The sequence below is a fragment of the Pezoporus flaviventris genome, unplaced genomic scaffold, assembly GCF_033815535.1.
Source record: "Pezoporus flaviventris isolate CSIRO_AGI_PZ_B2104156 unplaced genomic scaffold, CSIRO_AGI_Pfla_v1 ptg000005l, whole genome shotgun sequence".
Classification (NCBI taxonomy): Eukaryota; Metazoa; Chordata; class Aves; order Psittaciformes; family Psittacidae; genus Pezoporus; species Pezoporus flaviventris.
The window spans coordinates 14,455,054-14,472,422 of record NW_026892553.1 but is presented as its reverse complement, the minus strand read 5'-3'; the positions used below and the strand labels follow the sequence as shown (position 1 = coordinate 14,472,422).

Here is a 17,369-nt window from a genome sequence, read left to right as displayed (position 1 = left end):
TATGTCTGTAGGCACAGCTGAGGAAGAGGGTCTGTGTGCCTCCACTCCCTGCTCCTCTCAGCTACCGTGCTGAGGCACCTGGCACCCCTCTCCCATATGCTTGCATTTGTGATGCCTCTTTTGTCCAGTACACACTCCATAACTCCAGAGGGAGAAATAATTCCTTCTTCCTAGGTGGTTACAGCTGTCAGTTCCTTCTTGAGAAAATACAAACAACGAACCAAATCCGTGGTGCAGTGCAATGCAGGATGGCACAAGTGCAGGGCTGGTTTTCTGGGCTTGCTCCTCTGAATTTCCTGAAGCTTTGCCATTGATAAATTATGGCTTTTCTGACCAAGGATGATCACTGCCAAGTGGAAAGTATTGTTATGGCACCTCAGTGTTCAGCCTGTACTTGCTGTTTTCAGCTCCTCAGGAGCTGAAGAGATGAACCAGCTCATCCTGCACAGGGAAAACTAAATGCAGCTCTGGATGTAAATTTTGGAATTTTGTGGATTTTTAGGGGAATACGAGGTAAATTCTGAGTTCTTTTAGGCACTTGTGTGGCTGTCATCCTTGGTGATTTTGCAAAGAAGACTTACGAACTAAATAAGACAAATCTCTGAATTGAACAGTATCTCTGCAGTGCTGGGCTGAGAGAGCCTTCCTCTGGGGAAGCTTGTGCTGCAGTGCTCTGAAGGAGCTTGCTTTACAGTGTTGAGTCTGGTTGGGGTAATGGATGCTATGGTATCATCACACTACAGGGCTTAAACTTAGTGTAATCAATAGATACTTTTCTTGTAAAGCCACTTGAAAAGGTTTTTAAAGGATTATTGGAATTTTTGGATTACCACAGATAAATTCATTCTGTTTCACTGAATTGAATTACAGCATCGTATCTGTTGCTAGTATATTAATAAAATGTATGAAGCCAGCCTTAAAAGGTAGCTCCTTTGTGAAGAGACTTTTTTCTTTAACAATAAGCAGGAAGGATTTTTCAAAGATGTGTATTTTTCCCAGAGTAATGTTGCATACAGACTGGAGATTGCTTCTTCTATTGAATTGCATAATGAAAAATCAATCAGTTTAATGGTTGACAAACTTTGACATTCAAATAAAAATGTTGCTGGTATTTTCATAAAGACCTGTAGGCAAAACTATATTCAGTGACTTTAATTTATGCAATTGTAAATGTCTGCCAAAACATTGTACAAATGACTGTATAATGAAGCAATAATAACTGAGGAAGCAAAGCAAACAAAGGCCAAATTTCTCAGTTTTTCCAAATTATATACTTTTGCAAAGCCTTTCATTGTAAGGTATGTTTCTACAGCATCCTTTTCAACAATATATTCTGTTTTGAAAGCAGTTGCTCAACATCATGGAACACATTTATCTGGCACTGTTGAATAGTATCAGATGATAATGTTTAGTTTTTCTACTTGTTCAGTCTTCTACCCAGGCTGCATTTACTTCTTGACCACTTCTTACTATATACTTTGCAAAAAACAGCTAATAAAAAAGCCTTGTTCATAGTGGTTATTTTATATTTTTCATGTGCCTGCAAGCAAAATAGAAGGATAACAGAAGTCCTTCTGCAAAGGAGAAAAAGAAAACAGCAAAAGGCTTGACAGGCTCCTGGCTTTCCACCTATGTTGGTTGTTCTGTTTTGGGTTTTTCTTTTTATTTTCTTTGATTCAGAGGGGAGAGAATTCCCAGTAAGGTAAGAGGACACCTTTGTTCCTCACTCATTTCTGCTTTTAATGTATGTTTGAACACAGTACTTGGAGGAAGAGCAAAAGGCATGCTGAGCTACGCTATCACTTTCAGCCTTTAGGCACTACCATCCTAGAGCCAGGAGACTGGCTTAATAAATGCCATTAGCCTCTGTGCTCAAGTGTTGTCTAGCCATGAGATTTTCAGTAAGTCCAAGTTTTGGTTGTGACCATGCGCATCAGCTTTGTTGGCCTCTTTGGATGCAGAGTCTGAGTGCTTCATTTGTCAGTAGCAGTGACTGGAAAGTGTTGACTTGTCTTCCTCCTTTTAGCAGTAAGATAGCTCTTACATCTTCTAAGCTTTGCACAACTTCCAACTCCCATTCCTATATGATCTGGGTAGTTTTGTTAATTCTTTTTACTGTAATTAGACTAGTTTGACCCAATTTGTCCTTCTTATCATTTTCCTGTCATGCATTATCCCAAGCTTTGAATACTTTCTTAAATCTGACAAGATTACTAAATGTTTTAGTATACGTATGTGTCTGAATTCAAGATATGAACTAAACTAGATGTAAGTTTTATTGCATTATCTAATCAGGGGGGGGAAATTACTTGTCCTGTGCTGCATTCCAGCTCTCACAAGAGAACTTGGCTGCTGCACAGCCACCTGCCGGTGCGACTTCAGCTTTTGCCTGCCTCTCGTTTGTTTGACTTACAGTTATGTTGTGTTGAGTTCTCAAGGTAGTAACTGTGCCTCTGTTTCAGTAATATCTAATAAACTTCCTGGTGCTATGTTAAATAATGTGCCAGGTGACTCACACGTTCTCACTGGTTACTTGTGTGGTTTGCTGTTCCTTTTCTCAAAGGAAATACCTTTTCATTGTTGGTTCAGGAAGTACATAAGAGTATTCCCTTTTTTTTTCCATGGGATTAATGATAATTATGCTTCTTCTCCACCTTTAACATTCTTCTGATTTTTGTTTTGATATGATGACTCATTTTAAGCATCTCTGGTTTATAACTGGCAAAAACAAATTGAGGAAGTTTGTTGATTTCCCTGTGTCCATAGAAGGAACAAATGGTAGATCCCTGATTAAAGCATTGTTCCCATTTTTATCTTATAGCTGGAATCAGTGTTAAGTTACTCTGTCTTCTATTTCTGTAGTAATCTGTGTGGGTGAACTGCAGCAATTCTCTTATCAAGGAGAAGTCTGTAGTATGTTTTATTCAAGAACTTTTTTTCCATTGCTATTGATATTAATGCCTAGATGGAAGCTAGTATGGTGTCTATTCCCAAGTGTAAAAAGGTTTTGGGCTTTCTGTTGTTGTTGTTTAAATATAGCAACTGTAGTGTTTATTTGTATTGCTGCATCTCACAAGTATTTAATTTTTCTAGGGGCAAAATGTCATGCCATGTTTGCACTTTGTAAAAGCCGTGGCAAGGACGGAGATACAGCCGTGGCTCAAAGTCATGTCCAGTGTGCAAACTGGCCACACTGGACCTGACTCTGGACGCAGAGTCCATGAACTCTGTTCTGTTGCAGTAGAGTTCTGGGGCTTTTCCACTCTCTTTTTGAAGCGGTATGTGGTAGGATTGTGAGCTACTGAAAACAAAGCCTGTTAGCTGTCCTTGTATCAATCATAAGCAAGAGAGCATGTATATACTCGGGTATTTCCCTGTCATGGATGTGAAAGAACTCTTAAGGCATAGGGGTTTGGTACTTAAAAGCTTAAGCAATTACTCATGAGGACGCAAGTTTTTCTCAGTGTTTAGAAGATTTATGTTTCCTGTTGACACTTTGCTGCATGAAAGGAGCATGCATGTTGCATCTAAAGAGCAAGACAGTATTTGCTGTTTACTGTAAGATGAAAATATGCATTAAAAACTCTAAAAGGAAATACAAACTTAAGGCAGTAACTGATTGACATCTGTGGATGTCATTTTTCTCTTGTGATTCTGGCATTTCATGCCTTGCTAAATATCACCCACAGCTATCTGTTGGATGTGTCAGTAAGCGATACAGTATGACAGCTGCTCTTCACCACTCCACAGCATCAGTTCATTCAGTAATAAGCTTGCATGTGTTTTTATCTTTGTTGTCTCTTTCCTAACAGTTCAAAATAAAAATAGTGTTTGTAACTGATACTGAATTCTCCCCAGTCCTAAGGTCTGGAGTAAGCAACCCTGTGCTCTAAGTTATTAACAGTAAGTCTTCTCTTCTTCCGTGGCATGGTGCTGTAATGTACATGAAGTTCCTACAAGCACATTGTGCATTCTTAACAGTCACATTCTGAGCATTACTTATTCTACTAGCAATATAAACGATAACCTATTGTTGATAGGTAACATTGCATTCTGTACATAATATGTTTACAATAGATGTATGGATATAAATGCTGAGTTCCTATTCTGAAGTTACCTTTTTTTACTGGTGATTAATAGTTTGGAGTGTTATATGAGCCCTCTTCATATATATGATCATTGTTACTTGACTGATTTTAGGAGAATAACATATTTATTCAGTTTATGTCAAGAAATACAGCAAAATCGTGCAGTCCTTACTAAAATCTCTTTACAAATACAGTGTACTTTTAAAATTATTATATGCATTCTGGATTGTTTATGATTCTACCACTGTTGTTGGTTAAAAAAAATCTTTAAAAGTTATTACTATTTTTACTTATAAAGTATATATTATAAAGTAAAATCTATTTTACTTGTAAGTAATGCAATGGCTTTGATATATTTCTCTTGCTAATGCTGTTAAGCAACACTTGCCAGTGATTGGCTGTATCATTTTTATAATCACTATAGCTATAGTAAGTGTGGTAATCTAATATATCTGAATATAGTATATCTAAAATACAAGGGGTTTTCCCAAAGTTCTAATTTAGAATGAGATGCCTGACTTCAGTCAGAGAAGAGGCAGGTATCAAATGCTTGCTTTTGCCTTTGAAAGCTTACCCCTAAAACTGTTTCTGGCAAATGAAGTGATATGCACAGTATCTTGCTTTTTTTACTTGACTCAGAGCTGCTCAGTTGCAGCAGATTTGCTGCTGCAGACAGTTGTTGGGAAAAATCAGTTGGATGTTATGGTAGATGCCTGTGATTTTTGAAGCAGAAGGACTGAATTCTGTCATTTACAGCTCCAAAGTTCTGAGTACCTTAATTTTCAGACTCCTACATCTTTGAAATTGTACGTGGTGCAGATTTGCTTAGGTCATTCTTAAAAAAAATGTCTTCAACTATAAGGGCACCAATGTCCACAGAATATGAAAACGTCAGTCAGAAAGGCTAAACTTCTAATGTGTTGATTTGCATGCTCATGTAATTTACACTAAATACCAGGGGCTGTATAAGGTAACAAACTAAGAAATGAGATTGATACTGCTGATCTACAAAATGGGTCTGTTTAATGAAAGGCAAAATGTTACTGAGCTGAGACTGCTGTTGGCTTTAAATGCATGTAATTCCCAATACACCAACAACTAACCAGTGGATATTTCAGATGTTATATGAGTGGTAAACATTTATTTTTCCTTACAGTGATGTAGTTCTGGGTGTACTCAGTAAGCTTTCTGTAATGGAGGACAGTGATTATTTATAGGAAAAATTAGTTGTAGTGGGGTTTTTGCATACCACCATCTTTTTTGTTCATTGCCAAAATGTAAACTTACCATGTAAAAGCAGAGAATAATTGTAGTGAAAGAGAAAACTGGTAAACACTGAGATAAATGATGACAAAGAAATTGGGGTTTAGCGTCAGTTCATCTCCTGCCTGAAATAGAGCAGGAGTTGCATCAAGTAGGGTTCTTCAGGCTCTAAGCTACTTGTTCATAAGATACTGTATCATTTGATTTTCATGTGAAAAAAACAGATCCTGCTTACATCTTCAGTCTAATGGACTCTAAGTGAAGCTTACCTGTAAAGAGGTGGTTGGGGCTTATCTCAGTTTTATTTTGGCTAAAATTAATCTTTTATTTAAACGTACTTTAACACCAGAAAATTCAATTCTGTTGGGCAAGGAATATAGCTTAAAAGATATTTTTGAAACTCTGCAAGAGGATATATTCAGCCCTTTGTGTCTGAGTTAAAGGGAACAAGTTCAGAACTGCTGGTTTTCTAAATCCGGCTTCAGTTTGTAAAGCCATTCTAGATTATTCTGTAGGTGGTGGTGAAGTTGAAGCTTCATAGCTAACTAACCACCAGCACGCTAGTATGTGGATACATCGCAAGTAATTAAAAATGAAGCAACAAAACTTTCTTGCTTCTTCCTGACTAAAGCGTGCTTTCTCAGCAGTGGAACTGAAGCAGTTTGCTAACCTCCAGCACTTGTGTCAGCAGCAAAATTGAAAGTATTTTTTGTCACCTGCACTGCTGTCAGGAGGGAAAAAAAAATAGAAAGTAGAGGAGCATAATTTCAGCACTAACATAAGTATCAGAATGATTTACCTGTCTGTTCTGCTTCACTTTCATCTCAGCTTTCAGGGCTTCATTCATCAATCTTTTATTTACACACGCATATCTCATTTTTACACAATTTCTTTCTCCCTGACCAGATGGCTGCGTTATCTGCTTGGTGTTCATCAAAGAGAATGAGAAAATACACGGATGCGTAGTGTCATCTGGGTAGGATTTGGCTAACTCTGTTTTTCAGCAGCAATTTTGTAAGTATTCAGATAACGAAAAGGAACACTTTGGTTCAGAAAAATACCACACAATTCTCAGACTTTTAAATGCATTACTTATTTTAATCTATATGAAAATATCTTAGTCTAGGCACCAGGTTTATTTCATCACACACAGCCATTTAAGTGGCAATAGTAGGATTAATATAAAACTGAAAGCTGATAAAAAGAAGGAGATGCATCTTAAGATTAAGAATTCTTTCAGTGCTTTTTTTTATTTGATAAATTAAAAATGTGTAAAATAGCTTTAAATAACATATACAGTTGCTATAGTGGTTCAATTTATATTTCATCTGCAGTATCCATTTTGGCTGCATACAGTTGTGGTTTCAGAACAAGCTTAGTGAGTTTGCTTGCTATGAGCTTTTCTTGAAAAGTGTAGATAGAATGTTTTAGGAAGAAGCTGCTTCTATTCTTGTAGTGCTTTCAAATCTTACTCTTATTCTAACTTTTTGCAAAACTGTTCTTTCCTAATTTCATGTAACCAGTCTTTTCTGCAGTGTGTTGTGTTGCATTCTTAGCTTCTGAAGTTCTGTTCACATATAAATACAGCCTTTAGAATTTAGCTGTAGTGTGATCCATTCATTTTTGCACTTTGTTTAATATACACAGTAGAAATAAGTATTAGTAATCAGGTTTCCATTTTTTATGAGTCACATCACTAGAAATTAGATACTTTCCAAATGCTCATTTGTGTATTTTTTTACCAGACTCAGTTTCTAGTTTTCATTTGTGATTGAGTGGGCATTTCTTATAGGCTGATTAACTTGACTAATCCCAGGCAAAGAATGGAAAAGAAAAAGTTTGTAGGGAATTCCATTCCTTTTGACAGTTAGCATTGTATTATGGATGTATTATTTGATGAATTTTATATAATTCTTCATTATTGAAGTTCATAAAGGTGTTTTTACAGATGTAATACATATTTTAGATGAAAGTCACTAGCTTTGCTAGAACACGAGATGATCAAAGTATTCTGAATAGAACACATGTAAAATGGACTTAAACCAGGTAAGAGACTTCACAAATGACTGAACAACAGGAAATAGTCTTTGAAAGGCAGTATTTCTGGCAGGGTTGAAAAGTATTATGTTCTTCAATATTGTTATCAATAATGTAACATAAATATTGTACTACCACTCAGAACATTTGCCAGTGACAAAATTATTATGGCTTAATAAGCATTGACAAGGACAGAGCCATTATGCATAGTAATACAGCTTGTAATGGTAAGCATTGGCCATTATAATAAACTACATCTTAATGCTTCTGTAGTCAAATGTGCTCTTGTAGGACAGGGAAAATAGTGTCCATTTTGGAGTTATAACCAATGTCCAGGAAGGAAGTGACTTTGAAAATGCTTTAAAAATAATGGTAGTAAATGACTCAACAGAAAACTCCCAGCAAATGCTGTATAATATAGCATAAATTTGATAATAATATAAAAATTATTTTTTGCACTGTTAGTATGAGGTGAGTATGTTTTCATTTTTGATTTTGCAGTGTGTTCTCATTAATTCTGGCATTTAAATTGTAAACCATGTTGAAGAACTTGCCAAATGTAGAGAAGAGCTTCAAATGTGAGTCAGGCTAGAGAAACACATGCAGATCAGGGACTTCAAGGTTGGCTTGCTGAGCTACTAAAAAAGAACTTAATAGTATAACTGTTAGTGTACAAATAACTTCATTGGATCAAGGTTTGTGTTCTAAAGTCTCTTTAATGCAAACACAGGAAGGACTAGATCTCAAGCAAAGCAAATTCGTAATTGAAAACTGTGAAACAAGCAACCAGAGAAAGTGATAGCTTTTCTTTCTCAAGAAGTCTTCAAAGTCTGAAAAGCGTGTGAGCCCCCACAAGGCATGTAACAGACTGCTGGAAATAAAGACTGAAATTCTGTGACTGCAACACAGAAATCAGAATAGCTTACTGAAGTGAATTTCTGCTCTTAAAGGTAAAAATATGTGGTAATTTCTGAGCATTATTGTCCTGATTACAGAGATGTGTTTAACTTACCAGTTAATTTACTGAAAAAGTGTGCTGAAAAATGGGTGGAGAAAAGCAGTGCCTCAGAACAGCAGTCTCTCAGGAGACACTGGAGGAGTTGAAGGGAAATGTCTGTGGTGATTTAATCTCTTTTACAACAACCTACAAAACTGTTTTTACTTAGACTGGGAAAGAGCTGATGGACATAAAAGAGTGCAAGAAGCTGAGCAGAATTGAAAGAGATTTTCTGTTAAATGAGAAACAGCAGTCACTGAAGTGAAGCTAAACTGAAACATAGCCCTCTCTTCTCCTTTTATTCTTTCCACTGAGATTGCCTAAAGAAGGAACTTCTGCTTAAATTGGAATGTAAGAAAAATATGCGTTTAGAGCATTTATTGGTTTAATATTTTTAGAAGTTTTATATTTACTGTCAAAGATGCCTTTTGACTCTGAGGTCTGCTATGCCAAATGCTGAAATGTAGTCAGGCTTCAAGCTTGACACATACAAAATTATGGTTCAGGGCTGAAACTTGGAAAGAAATACTAAGTTCTCCCAATATGAAACAAGGGGATGGAGATTGCAGTTAGCCAGTGTCATGATTACTCCAGTTTGTTTTCAAATTCCCCGTGCTCTGTTTTGGTCTTTGTGACTGAAAACATAATGTTAGAACCCCAGATGCTTAGTCCATCTTTCTGTACAAGCACTTTGAAGTTCAAGAAAAACAATTGCAACTCTAGTTGTAAATGGTCACAAGATACATCTGTGACATTTATTTTAACTACATCTATTGTTTCACATTTTTTCTATGGAAGGATTTTTAAAATGAATCCGTTTTAAAAAACGCAGAGCACTAGTTTCTTGTAGTCTCTGTTGGAGGATTGAGATTTTCTTTCCTACTTCTGCTAGAACTGCATAGGAGTTGTAATATCAATTTCTGAGTAAAGGTATAAGAATTTTGAACACTTTAAAAGGCTCTTTCCTACCTATAGAGATGTAACATACAGCTTTAGAGTCCTGTTTTCTCCAGTGTCTGTAGGAAACACTGCCATCTGGAGAGAGAAGGAAGAGAACTGTGTTACACCTGATGGCAGGAAAAACTAAAAATTCAGAGTTCAGCAAGTGACATGGGACACATATTCTTGGGGCAATCTAATAGGCTGTGAGGACAGCAGGGCATCACTTACACAAGAGCAGGACAACTGTGATTTTGTTGATGGAGTGTCCTCAGCAGGGCATCTCAAGTTTCAGGAATGGTCCATGCTAACAATAGCTATCTTTCTGAGGCTGTGAACTGCCCTGAAAATGAATATGAGCCCTTGCAGCATAGAAATGAGGAACTTCAATTTTTGCTGAATCATTTTTCTATGTCTTAGAAGAGAATAACCATGATAAATGCAATGCAGTAAAAGAATAGGAGCTTCTGGAGTTCATGCATATCAATAAGTTCCAAAACTGCTATTCCTCCATCTTTATTATGATATAAAAGCTATCAAAATCCAAATACCTCCTCTCCCACTTCCTTTCAACATTATGGAGCTTAGTACAAAGCATAGTTGGTTAGTTTGATAGTATTTTTATAATATAGTTCGAAGTACACATCTGTGCATGATGCACACTTGCAAACCTCATAAATAGGGCTGATATCCCCATTTCTGAGGACAGAAAACTCAACAAGGAGGTTGTGACCTGACCAAAATCTCATGAGATTTAGGTATCTTAGGTACCAAAGGCTAGCTTAGTCCACAGATTCGGTACCACAAAGCCCATAAAATCAAAAGTTTTCAACTTAAGGAAAAACATCTGAAGCAGAAAACTATATGGGAGAGAAAACATTAAATAACTATTCAGGATGGTAACTGTAACTTAAATGATCCAGAGAGAGAGGTCTTGGCACATCTTTGAAACTGTCAGCTCAGTGTTACTGCTATGCCCAGTGGCCATTCATAAAGAGAAATATAAAACTTAAGAAACAGAAAACAAATAGCGAGACACTCTTCTGCTAAAATAACTCCTTACTAGTGATGAAGTTCACATGTATTGGCTCAGAAATAACCCTATTTCCAAAAGCATTTTGGAAAACCAGAAAAATTGTAAGAAGACAGTGAAATAATAGGCAGTTTGGGGGAGGTTCCTCACAAGGATGGACTGAAGAGACCAGAATTTACAGCTTGCATGTGTGCAGGGCAATCTAGCAGAAGGCCTCTTAAGATCATAAAAGTTTGGAGAAAATGTTTAGAAAATAATATTTAGTAATCTTTTCATAGCAAAAGAGATATCAACGTGCCAAGGCACTGTCAGGAATGGAAGAGGTTAATATTTCTAACTGTGGAATGAGTTTGGGCGTTTCTTTCAGTTGATTATTATTTTTCCTTCCAGAAAAGCAGTGGCTATTCATTAATCAGAGAAGTGGAATAATTAAAGGGTCTGCTCAGGAGAATGTGAGTAGACAATCACTTTTAAGCTGGTTTTAGTTCTTATGGTCTGACTTTAACAGTAGAATTTTAAAGCTGTTTAGCAACGTAGATATATTTGCCCTCCAGAGTGCTAAGAATGTTAGGGTATTGAATCTTGATCATAAACCCAGATTCTGTATTTCTTATGTGAAGGGGTTTTTCTTAAGAAGTTTTCACTTGGTTTGCAGAAGGCATTTACTAAGCTTTTCAGGTTAGATCTAGTCATAAGAAGACAGGACACACATTGTTTAGGAATGATAGCTAGTTAATCATTATCTTTTTCCTAAATTTTCAGATCTTTTTTATGACAGCTGCAGTGTCCTTAACTGCTAATTCAGAGAAATTAAGAAATCCAGCCACAAGAATACATAAGTGCTGTAAGTACCAGCTAACTATTTATCTCTGCTAGTGTACAGTAGTATAATAGATTATGTATGGATATACTGATTACCACCATATGATTATTGGACAAATTACTTATGATCAGTGCTTTTCCAGTGAATTCAAACACACTGCTGCTATTACTGTACACTAAGCCAAACAGTTAAATGACTTGTTCTGGAGTTGTCAAATGCCAAAGAAGTCGCTTTTCCTTTATAGAGCCATTCACATGATTAAAAACTTCTTGTGTGTTCCTGGAATTCCTAAACTCAACTCTTCAGTCACTATAGGATTAGCATGACTTTTTTTTTTCTTCAGTGAAACTAGATTTAGTGACATCCGCACAGAAGATCAAAACTTTGTTTTGGTTCAGATCTCCATCTTTTTTTAAATGTGAGTGGATAAAAGAATTCCAAAAGCTGTGGATTATAAAAAGATGGAACATGTCTGTGTCCTAAAACTGCCATATATTAGGCATAAGGACTGTTGACAGGCTGTGATGGAAACCTGTTATTTCAGATTATAAAATAGCCTAGCCAACCATAATTGCTTTGATTTTAGGATAACTCCAAAAGAGAGTAAGGTAAAATGAATAATTCTGTGTTAGGCAGAGCATTATCAGACAGCATTGCGAGGCAGAAAGGAAAGAGGCTAGAAATAGGGAGGGGAGAATGTGCAGTGATATGGCCACTATTTCTTATTAAAACAAACAAAAAGCCATTGAGGAGACAAACTGCTACTTGATTACGGTTGTCATTCTTGATTACACGAATCTTTCATGTGTTGTAGTATGCTGTTGTCAGTCACAGCTGCTATTGGATGGTTCCCTACTGAAATCTGCATAGATGCTTTTTAGGATCTTTGTAAAGACTTTTAAGACGCATTATTTTTAACATCCAGGTCTACATTAGATGCACAGCTTCTCTGAGTCTTAGCTGGGGGATTATCATTCTTCTAAACTACCAAAATGCTGATAACCCACCATAGGATTTGTCTGGAGACAGTATTTCAGAGAAATGTTTTCTATTAAGTAGCAAGGGTTTGGTTAAAAGGATATCCTATAATCATCTTCTAACAAAAGAATTATCTTGAAGAGATGTAGGTTGGGTTTTCTGGGGGGGAGTTCAGATATAAAATCTTCCTAAAAATTAATTGGTACAATTGTAGATGTTAACAATTTTTTCTGTAGTAGTTCCATGTTAATGCTGGTAAGGTCTTTATTTCTTGTGATGTCTGTCAGCAATGTATTTCACAGATTAAGTACAGTTCAGATTTGTTTAAAAAGGGGAGGGTGGTGGTGTCAGCTTTAAATATACTTCCTTTCAGTGTTCTGCCTCTGTTATGAGAGTAAACAGAAGCACATAATTTACCTTCTTAAATGTTCTCTTTTTTATCTCTTCATCATGTCTTCTCTTACTCGTCTTGACTTTAAAGAAAAATATCCTATTTTTCACTTTTTTTTTTTTTGTAACTTTGATCATTTTTGTTGATCTTCTTTACAGCCTTTTGGTCTGTTCTGTCCTTTTGTTTGAATGAGTATGACCAGAACTGAAGCTAGTAATTGAGGGAGAAAGCTGTTTTACTCATTTGTAAAGTAGGCTTCTAAGAACTTACCTTCTGATGGCAAAATAAACTTACTTGTCTGAGAAAAAGTATCTTTAAAATTCCTGATGCTGCTTTGTAAGCTCTCGGGTTAGTATTCTTCTTAGATTTACAATACTGAATAGCTCATTCTTACTGAAAGACATTTTCCTACTATATGTATGTTTAAATAGCTTTTTAGATTTGAAAGAAATAATGTAAACTGTTTCCTTTAAGGAATTCAGGGATTGGGCTCCTACATGTATGTATGGATGGATATGTATTTTAACTCGTATCCGTTGCTTTTAAATGGAAGAATTTCTTTCAATATTAAAAGTTGTGAACACTGAACTTAGGAGTGCAAGGATGGTAGTCTTGTCTGGAAGAATTACCCAAAACCTCCATGTGAATACAGAAGATTTTTCACATTTACTCATTTTATAGATTATAACCTACAAACAAATTTTGTAATTTGTATTCAGGTAAGTGTCATGAAAGTTATGTTTCATACTGATCTATAGTCTCATCTTCCTTATCAAAGGAAGATATAAGGTTCTATCTCTAGAAAAGAACTCCCTTGTTTTCCTTTTCTTGTTTATCGGAAAATGAGATTTCTCAGTAATGCTGATGTTCATTGGTTTGGCTCATCTGGATAAGAATTAAGTATGAAATTCCCAAAAATATTGTGTCCAAGTGACCTGGTAGAAGAAAAAAAGCATTTCTGATTAAAACCCAAGACCAGTCAGGTATGCAAGACTGCATCTAATTTATGCATGCAGTTGCCATGACTATGTATGCGCATTGGATAATTGCTAGCACAAATGACTACTGGCATTTGCACACACATTTATCCAATTAGTATGTGCAATCAAAGTAATTTCATGCACAAATTAGCTGCACAATTGTGCATGCCTTCTGCACATGTAATTGTATGCCTAATTGGTCTGAAAGTCTTGTTCATAATGTGTGTCTTGATTTTATTGCAATACAACGTAAACAGTGAGTTTTATTTGCAGAAATGCAGATTTTGCATAATATTAATGTTCAGAAATAACTCCAAACTCTTCTTACTAGATTTCACAAAATAAACTGTGCTGCCTGCAGGCAATGTGAGCTCACATTTTGTAAATTGAATGACAGCAGAAAATTCAACTTGCCTTGGGTTTTTAATAATTATGGCTTTAAATTAAAATCCTATCAATTATTCTATCCTTTGTGTAGAAATAAGGCCACAAAATTGCACCATTTTCGTTCCTTATGTACTACATGAAACATTAACAAATAATACTTTATCAATATTTGCATGTAAGCAATGTAAAAACATTGCCACACTTTAATATTAAAAGAAAATGTATTAAGCACTATATTCAGTCTATATAAGTGTGAAAGCCCTATAGAAATTAGTACTGGAATCAGTGAAGTCATAATTTTCTTTAATGTAATTATTCCACATTTGATCATGTGCTCAAACCAGGGTTTATTTATAATTGAGTTAATCTGGTTTATAACCGTATTTACCTAAATAAATGCTTTAAATATTGATTCTAACAAGGAAATCAAAGAGCTTAGGAAAGAAGCCCTATTTGTAAAAAAAGTACCATGAAAATGGTACATTTTGACCAGGCTGTATAAAGTAAGCAGCTAACATAGAGAAACTCCCTGAACCTCCGTAACATAGTGATTGGGTTTTAATGTATGAATTACTTAATTGCAAAAGTTTTGTCACAACTTTTAATATTTCAGGTAACATAGTACAGTATTTTCTGTGTTTTCTCATCTTGCATCCAGTGGGAGGCAGGCATAGGAGAAGAGGTTATAGATTGTGGCTTGGAAAATGTTTCAAGGTAATAACAGGTACTGTCAGCCTTTGGATTTCCCTGGATTATTTTTTAAATGTTTTCTTTGTTTTTCAAAAAAAATAGTTTTCCAAAACTAGCCCAAACCTTGCTTTTCCAAAAAGAAGAGCTCTTAGTTAAGCTCAGGGTATCAAGGAGAGGTAATAGGTCATCAGGCACTTATTGGCAGATAAGGGAAGCTGATAGTAATCTTCAGAGCTTTCCAATATGAAAGAGCTTTTCTTCTCTGCCTTTGATGTGCCCAACCTTAGGGCCATTTGGTGATGATGTTAAAAGACACTGTTTATGCCACTCTCACATTGTTCAGTGTAATTGGGATAGTATAGCAAAGTTTCTGAATTCTCCTGATGGTCAGTCACTGAGGCAGCATTAGCAACATGCAGTAAACCAGCACCTCCTGGAGAAAGAATCCAGTTGTTGAATAAACCCCTGTAGCTATGGGAAAGAGCAGAGCCAGAGACCCTTCGCCTGGCTCCAGTGGCTACTTAGTATTAAGCCAATTAGCATTTGAGAGATGGAACATGGTTCATCCTCGGGACCCGCTGCATGTAACGGGGAGCCTGCTTTAATATGGGGCTATTCTTTAGCGCTTGGACCAACAGGTTTTAAGTTTTCTTTTGCTGCTTCCAGTGATGCTGAGCTAGTGATATAAGTGCTGATGGCTATCAACCTGGCATCTTCAGTTTTAATCCTGAGAAGGATGCTTTGTTTGAAGGCATTTATTCATGCTTTTATTTTTAATAAAATGAAAGAATGAATAAAAAGAATCCAACCTATTAGCCAAATTTCAGAGTCCAACATTTTTCATTTGGGAAATGTTTGTATAAGCACTGTTTATTTTCTTATGTTAATACGTAATAATGAAGATAAGAATCTTGTAGGACAGGGCCCCTGCCGTCTGAGGATGGGTAACTAGATTTCAGAGAGTGACAGAGGCAGGCATTTATGCTGTTTGTTACCTGTAAGAACAGTCCTGTATTTACACAGGAAGTGTCCAGTGCACTGAAGCAAATTGAAAACAAAAAACTAACCACAACTCACCGCAAAAGCAACTAAAAACCAACCCCAGAGGACTAGGGGTCAAGTTAGTCATGTCCTGTCCTTATAATAGACTTTTTGTGGCGTAACCAGCAAATGTCTCATCTTGCAGTTTGTCACCCAGAAAAAGCAGTGCAATTGGGGGGGGGGGGGGGGTGAGATGCATAGTACTGGTATTTTTAGGGCTGCAAATGAACTGTCCATGTGTTGCAAATATTGCTTCTCTTGGAAAAGAGGCAAACGTAAACATGGCTCCCAGTTCTGCTTTTCCAGCAGTTCATTGTGGTTTGGTGTATATCCCTCTGTCCCAGTTTATTTGTCAAATGAGATTCGTAATGTAGTTTTCTGTTTTGAGAGAACTGTGTGTATAGGTAACTAGTACTTATAAGAAAACTGTTTGCAATAAATTCTACATAAAAGACCTTAAGAGAAGGGACGACTCTATACTCAGTTTTTGCATGGAGTAAATAAAGTAGGAAATTTCATACGGACTTGCAAAGACTGAGAGAAATACTGAATATTTGAGGGAGCATGCTTTGTCTTCTGCCCTAAATAAGGGGCAAAACAGCATATGGTCACATAAATATGCAATAATGATGTGTACAGACAGGAAAGTTAAATCATTGGATCTGATGCAGTATTAATCTGCTGCTTAGGTTTTCTTTTGAATAATTTATCATAAGAAAATTAAAAATAACTGCCTGTATGTTTAGGAGTCCTTCAATATGTATGAAAAAAAGAAAAAGAGAGGGGGAAGGAGGGGGAAATGGCAACTTCTGGGGGTAGGGAGGATTGTCTGGACACAGGTGGACAAATTGTGGGAAAATTTCTAAGTATAGCCTTGCATCTTTGGGTGATCTCTGGTCCTTTGTTGGTCCTGCAGCTCTATAGAGCCTTAATTTCCTTCTCCCAAACCCTGGCCTGGTTTTGTATGCTCTTTTTCAATAAATTATTGCTTCTGTTTGTTCCTACATGTATTAGTTGTATATTAGCAGGAAAGTAGGCAATCCCTTGCTGGTTTGCTTTTGCTGCTCTTCCGAGATCTGCAGCAGAGCTGGATTCCCTGTGGCAGCACTGCCTCACACTGACACCTGCCGGGAAGGGGCCAAGCCTGAGCAGAGCTGGGTCTTGGCATCACCGGTCCCCAGCTTTTGGGGGGCCATGCTCTGTTTTTCAAAATATATGCCAGAATACGTATAGAATATATGATAAATCCAAATTCACAGAAATTATCACTTGTTTTGGCAATGTATGTATAAGCAAGAAGTACAATGCAGTGTATGAATGATGCTTCTGGAGTGAATTGGGAGAAAAAGCACTAATTTCAGAGTGACATAAGTTAAAAACGCACAGCAGCAGAAAATTTAACTCGTAAACTAAGGTTAAACAGTATACTACAGATTTATCACTGTCTTCTACACCCCTCAGTATACCTTTTAATATTATTTGGTTTTTACTTTCATTACTTTACATTTCTGGTGCATTAAAGTGATTATAATTAAGCACAGCCTACAAGGGTACATTTAAAATACCTAGGTAGGTAGGGGGTGAAGAGCTTAATTCTACACTGAGATTTGCAACTATCTGCTTTTGTGGTTGGTCTGTTGATTTGTTCATGTTTTTTTAAAGGAAAACTTAAATGGGTGAAAATATTGTAACTTGAGCTTTGTTGAGTGTTTAGGTGAGGTA

At 36.4% G+C, this 17,369-nt stretch overlaps 2 long non-coding RNA genes across 2 annotated transcripts in view; both read left to right on the top strand.

Annotated features, from left to right (window-relative positions):
* LOC133265515 (uncharacterized) overlaps positions 1 to 17,369 on the top strand; it is a 38,945-nt gene that overhangs the window by 4,116 nt on the left and 17,460 nt on the right. The gene's annotated exons all lie outside the window — the stretch shown is intronic.
* Positions 2,301 to 8,097, top strand: LOC133265516 (uncharacterized). The gene is made up of 3 exons (XR_009741987.1): positions 2,301 to 3,893; positions 6,258 to 6,365; positions 7,890 to 8,097. It is a non-coding gene; the product is annotated as an uncharacterized LOC133265516 (long non-coding RNA).